Source organism: Gorilla gorilla, chromosome 5, assembly GCF_029281585.2.
Source record: "Gorilla gorilla gorilla isolate KB3781 chromosome 5, NHGRI_mGorGor1-v2.1_pri, whole genome shotgun sequence".
NCBI classification, from domain to species: Eukaryota; Metazoa; Chordata; class Mammalia; order Primates; family Hominidae; genus Gorilla; species Gorilla gorilla.
Window position 1 is genome coordinate 52,319,686 of NC_073229.2, and position 6,588 is coordinate 52,326,273.

General features: G+C 51.1%; 1 pseudogene; it reads right to left on the minus strand.

The window, feature by feature from the left end:
• Positions 1 to 1,182: 1,182 nt before the first annotated feature.
• Positions 1,183 to 2,053, minus strand: LOC101135540 (interferon-induced transmembrane protein 3-like; annotated as a pseudogene).
• Between the last annotated feature and the right edge of the window lie 4,535 nt (positions 2,054 to 6,588).

Sequence of the window (6,588 nt, forward strand, 5' to 3'; positions counted from 1 at the left end):
ATGTTGGGGTGTGGGGCGCCCTGCCTGCCTTCCCCATTAGATCTTGGAGTTTACCACTCATCTGCACACCCAGGGCCCAGCCCACCAGGGAAAACTGTGAAGGGGGCCATAGTCCTGGACCCTTGGCATTTGCTGGGTCTCTGGACCCAGCAGCTCCTCTGAGCAATCCTGGTACTAGGGCAGGACTCCCCCACACCCTGGGATCTCTCCTCCCTTCTCCAGGCTTGGGCTGGGCCCCAGGCTGAGGGCCTCAGTCCCTGACATCTGGAGTGTTCCATCTGAGCTGTGATCTGAGGGGTCCTCCCCTGCCCCTTGAGGGTCTACAGCCCTGGGTTTCCGGGCCCCTTTCCTGAGGGCTACCTTCAGTACACATTTCCCGAGTGCTGACTGCACACCTGGTGCTCCCTAGCCACCTGCTTTATCTCTCCCATGCTAAGCTGTTCATCTTCTTGGCACCAAGAGCCTGAAATGATCTTTAGGTTTGGTCTGTGCAATGCCTGTCTCTCCCCCATCAGAATGTCAGCACCTTGGGGGCAGGGACTGGGCCTGGCTCATTCACTGTTGTCTCCAGCTGTGGGCAGCACTGCCCCTCAAATCAGCTTCCTAGAGAATCCACACCTGCTTCCGGTCCCTGCTGAGTAGGGAGAGTGGGGGCGGTGGCAAGGCCCCACCCCTCTGCCCCCCTCTGGGGGATACCATAGGTTGGTGTTCTGAGTTCTCCAATCTCCTCCTTTCACCTGAGCAACCCTGGGGAGTTTCTGTTACTGGCAACCCCAGCAGGTTAAATAATGAGCTGTGGGCTCCTTATCTAGCTGCGGTGGGGTGAGGGTAGAGGGCCCCAGAGGTGGAGAAAACAGCATGAGTTTTATTTTTGCTTGTTTTTTTGAGACCGAGTCTTGCTCTGTCGCCCAGGCTGGAGTGCAATGGCGCAATCTCAGCTCATTGCAACCTCCGCCTCCTGGGTTCAAGCTATTCTACCTCATCCTCCCGAGTAGCTGGGATTACAGGCATGCACCACCATGCCTGGCTAATTTTGTATTTTTAGTAGAGACAGGGTTTCTCCATGTTGGTCAGGCTGGATGTGAACTTCCAACCTCAGGTGATCCACCCACCTCAGCCTCCCAAAGTGCTGGGATTACAGGCATGAGCCACTGTGCCCGGCCAGCAAGCAGTGTTGTTTTTTTTTTTCCCCCACCAGAAACACGTGCACTTTTATTGAATGCCATTGTAGAAAAGTGCATGAAGATAAGGGGCTGATACAGGACTGGGCTCCGGGGGCAGGGCGAGGTGGAGTATGTGGGATTCAGGTCATGGGCAGAGCTCCTGGCCTGGATGATGCCTCCTGATCTATCGATAGGCTTGGAAGATCAACACCCGGATGATGATGAGCAGAATGGTCATGAGGATGTCCACAATCAGGGCTCAGATGTTCAGGCACTCGGCGGTGGAGGCATAGGCCTGGGCCCCAGTCAGGTCACCAACCATCTTCCTGTCCCTAGACTTCACGGAGTAAGCAAATGCTATGAAGCCCAGGCAGCAGGGGTTCACGAAGAGGGTGTTGAACAGGGATCAGACGACATGGTCGGGCACGGAGGTCTCGCTGCGGATGTGGATCACGGTGGATGACGGGGAGCAGGGTTGTGGGGTGCCCTCAGCACAGCCACCTCGTGCTCCTCCTTGAGCATCTCATAGTTGGGGGGGATGGCCGCTGTTGACAGGAGAGGAGAAGGTTTGGACAGTGTGGTTCATGGTGTCCAGCGAAGACCAGCGGTGGTCGGGTTACTCGGATGGTTCTCAGTGGGCCCTCCCTTTCCCCAGTAGTTTCATTTTCTCAACAGTTTCCTCTTCCTGGCATTTGTCCAGCATGCAGTTTTTAAGATCAGAGACCGAAGAGTACAGGGCATGTGTAGGGAAGAGAGTGCTAGTTGCCTCCCCAGTATCTGTTTTCTTCTATTTTAAAAAATTATTTATTTTTGTAGAAATGGGGTCTTGCTCCGTTACCCAGGCTGGAGTGCAGTGGCACCATCATGGCTCACTGCAGCCTCTAACTCCTGGGCTCCAGTGAGCCTCCCGCCTCAGCCTCCTGAGTAGCTGGTACTACAGGCATGTGTCATCCCGTCCAGCTAATTTTTAAATTTTTATTAGGGATGAGGTCTTGCTATGTTGCCCAGGCTGGTCTCAAACTCCTGGATTCCAGTGATCCTTCCTCCTCGGCCTCCCAAATGCTAGGATTACAGGTGTCAGCCACCACACCCGGCCTCCTTTTATGGATATAATAATGACAGCATTTCTTGCAGATGGAAGGAACAAGTAGCCAAGTTCTGGCCCATGGGATATACATGAAAGTCATCAGGTGGGGATTCTAAGACAGGTCCTTATAAAGGGGCTGATTCAGTCTTTCTTCTGTGTCTGGAATGGGGATGTGATGTCTGGAGCTGCAGTAGCTGTCTTAAAGATGGAAGCTAGCCCTGTACATACCCTCAGACTTTACATCTAATGAGGGAAAAATAAATCCCTATCTTGTCTAAGCCACTATTGCTCAGGACCATGCTACTTGCAGCTGAATGCAATTCCCAAGTGACTCAAGATGGTCTGTCAGGCCGGGCGCGGTGGCTCACGCCTGTAATCCCAGCACTTTGGGAGGCTGAGGTGGGCGGATCACAAGGTCAGGAGATCGAGACCATCCTGGCTAACATGGTGAAATCCTGTCTCTACTAAAAATACAAAAAGTTAGCTGGGCGTGTTGGTGGGTGCCTGTAGTCCCAGCTACTCGGGAGGCTGAGGCAGGAGAATGGCGTGAACCCAGGAGGCGGAGCTTGCAGTGAGCCGAGATAGCGCCACTGCACTCCAGCCTGGGCGACAAAGCGAGACTCTGTCTCAAAAAAAAAAAAGAGGGTCTGTCAGTATCTCCTTCTTTGCCCTCTCCTTTGCTAAGATGGTCTTAGGTGACTATTTCTCCTTAAGGGAGGCTTCTGAGAAGCAAAGTGAACAAAGGGAAGGGAAGTGGATGAGATATGGAGCCAACCCTGAGAGGTCAGGAGTACTTAGGAGAGAGGTCCTCCAGAGATGACCCAGGCCTCCCACTTGAGTATACAGGAAGGGTGGAGGGACCCCAGACTCAGCTGTCATCCACTATTCCCCTCAAAAATAAATTTGCAGATGAACATGTAACATACGAGGCACAGTCAGATCTCCAGTAATGTTACTTATCCTCCCAAGTACACATAGCCAATATTTGAAAATGCTTGGCGGGGTGTGGTGGCTCAAACCTGTAATCCCAGCACTTTGGCAGGCCAAGGCAGGTGGATCGCCTGAGGTCAGGAGTACAAGACCAGCCTGGCCAACATGGCAAAACGCAGTCTCTACTAAAAATACAAAAAATTAGCTGGATGTGGTGGCGCATGCCTGTAATCCCAGCTACTTGGGAGACTGAGGCAGGAGAATCACTTGAACCCAGGAGGCGGAGGTTGCAGTGAGCTGCGATCACGCCACTGCACTCCAGCCTGGGCGACAGAGCAAGACTCTAGCTCAAAAAAAAAAAAAAAAAAGAAAGAAAAGAAAAAAGAAAATGCTCAAAGGCCCATAAACCATGCCAGAGTTTCCCCTATTGCCACCCTTGGGTTAGAGCCCTGGACTGATGCTGTGGCAGCCCTGGGGTGAGGGTGACCAGGCCAGAGGCATTGCTGTGGAACTGTCAGGCCCTGTGACCAGACCACAGAGGTGGTCTGTGGCTCCCCACCTCTGGGGAGGGATGGCCACAGAGGCTCCCCCGCTGGTAAGGACAGGCCTTCGAGGACAGAGAGGGCTCAGGTGGACAGGGCAGCTCTTTATCTAAACCTCATATCATGTGGGTGAAGAGATGGCCCAGAGAGGGTGAGTGGCTCCTTCAAAGTCACACAGCACTAAAGGCAGGACAGGTGCCAGAATCTGTATAAAATCCATAGTTGACATCTGAATACAATGGACACCTGCTTTTTTGCTTTGTTTTGGCTGTTCTTCTCGCCTGAAACGCTCTTCTCCCAGATATCCACGATGATCGCTACCCTCGGCTGCTTCACACACCACCTCAAACATCACCTTCTCAGTGAGGACCTCCCTGGCCTCTCATCTAAAGTTGCACTCCCAGCCAGATGTGGTGGCTCACTCCTGTAATCTCAGCACTTTGGGAAGCCGAGGTGGGAGGATTGCTTGAGGCTAAGAGTTCAAGAGCAATCTGGCCAACACAGTGAGACCCCAACTCTGTTTTTATTTTTTAAATTTTTTTTTGAGATGGAGTCTCACTCTAATGCCCAGGCTGGAGCGCAGTGGTGTGATCTCAGCTCACTGCAACCTCCGCCTCCCGGGTTCAAGCGATTCTCCTGCCTCAGACTCCCGAGTAGCTGAATTACAGGCGCGTGCCATCACGCTCAGCTAATTTTTGTATTTTTAGTAGGGACGGGGTTTCACCATGTTGGCCAGGCTGGTCTCGCACTCGTGACCTCAAATGATCTGCCCATCTCAGCCTCCCAAAGTCCTGGGATTACAGGCATGAGCCACCACGACCAGCCCCTGACTCTATTTTTTAAAAAGGTAAAATAAACGATTAAAGTTGCACTCCCAACTCCCCTTTTCTTATCTTCTCTTGTTTCTCCCTATCATCTTTCATCACCTGATTTACCATATGTTTTACTGAACATCAGTTCCATGCTGCAGGGATTTTTGTTTCTGTCTGTTTCACTGCTGTATCCCCAGCACCTAGGGCACTGCTGGGCACAAGGTAGGTTAAGTCCGCAATATATATTTATTAACAGAACAAATAGATGAGTATCAACCTTCGCCAATAGTGTTACCGCAGGTGAAGGGCACAGTGAAAATGCTTGAGTGGCTTCTTCTAGTGCAGAAGTGTCCTTGAACGCGTAACCCATCCCCGTGGACACACTGTGCTCTGTGTGCCCGTCGTGTCCTGTACCCACTGCCCCAGGACGGGAGCTGCAACCCCTGAGCTCACAGACCTTGCTGATCCTTTATGAACCAATACGCACCCTCAGAAGGGCACGGTTGACAAAATATGTGCTGCTGTTAGGTGTCTATTCATTGTCAAATACTGAAAAGTAGCTATGAATTCTAAAAGAAAATCTGCTTAGAGAGGAACTAGCAAGACATCTTTGCTCAGGAGTGAGGCCTATAAGGAAAAATCGAATATCCCGCTCTAAAAACTAGAAACAAGCCTTGTGTGAAAATGCTTTGTGATGTGCTGTTTCATATCACAGAATGGAACCTGTGTTTTGATTCCAAGGTTTGCAACACTCTACAAAGCTTAAATTTTCTCTGCTGCTTTCTTTGTAGAAAAAACAAAGGCTGCTTTTCCAAGTCTTTGTGATCATGGCCCTCTACTACTGTGAGGCGTGCACACGTATGTTACTGGATATTTATGTTATGTAGTGGTCTGAAGTCAGAGAGCTTCAGTCTGGCCACTTAGTGGGTGACTACGGGGCTGAGCATCAGTTTTGCTAACCTAATAAATGAGAATAACCATGGCACTTACCTTATCAGAATAACAGCTCCTCTTGTGTGAGCTGTTGACCAGGAGGGCACACTCAGGAGCTGCTGGGGCTCTGGGCATGCTCTAGATCTTGACCTGGGCAATGGTTATGCAGGGCGTGCATAGGAGAGAAGTCATCAAGCTGAGCCTGTAAGTTGTGTTCTTTACTGTGTGTAAATTATACCTCAATAACAAGGAAAAATTAATTCTTACTTCTGGAGGTTGTGAAGATGGAATAGAAAGAACGTAAACTATGCCTGACTTACGGAAAAAGTTTTAAAATGACTATACAGTGTGAATGTGTCCATGTATGAATGTGTGAGCTTCTGTGTGGTTGGTGTGAGATTATGTGACCCTGTGGGTGTGATGTGTCTGCGTATGAACTAAGGTAATGGTAATGAGTGTGCACCTGGGTGTCAGTATGTGGATGCACATGTATTGCACGTGCCTATGTCCCCATGTAAGGAGTGCACAGAACTGCACAGGTATGCTGGATTACATGCTTGTGAATGGCTGTGTGCATGTGCAGCTATGTGGAGGCTTCTGTGCTCTGAAACCACACGTTCTACACAAGACAGAGCCTGAATCTCAAGCCAGTGGCTCTGGGACCCAGCTGTGCTCCTTACATGAAGTAGGGGCTGGCTAGCAGCAGGGTGTGCTCCCTGCCTCCCCCTCACCCAGAAGGAAGCAGGAGACTGAAGGCCTGGATAAAGGTTCCCAGCTCCCTCTCCCTTCCCACAGCTGCAACTTCTCAAAGATGCAAATTACCCTCTGTTCCATGCAAACCAGTCCTGAGAGCCAAGGTTGCTTCCCCTCAGGCCCAACCACTACCACTATGATTGGACCCCACTGGACCCTAGCTGCCCAGCCTGGGGATGGGAGCCAGCTGGAGTCAGTTCCTGTTTCCCAACCAGTCACTGATGTTTTTCCCCCTGGGGTGCCTTGGCTCTCCCTGCTGGCTCAGGTGTTGTGGAGAAAGCCTGGGCTAGGAGTGGTCCACATAGACTGTGGGACTCTGGGGAAGGTAATGCTGTCTCATCTTTGGGGAAGCTCTGTATAGCGACTGT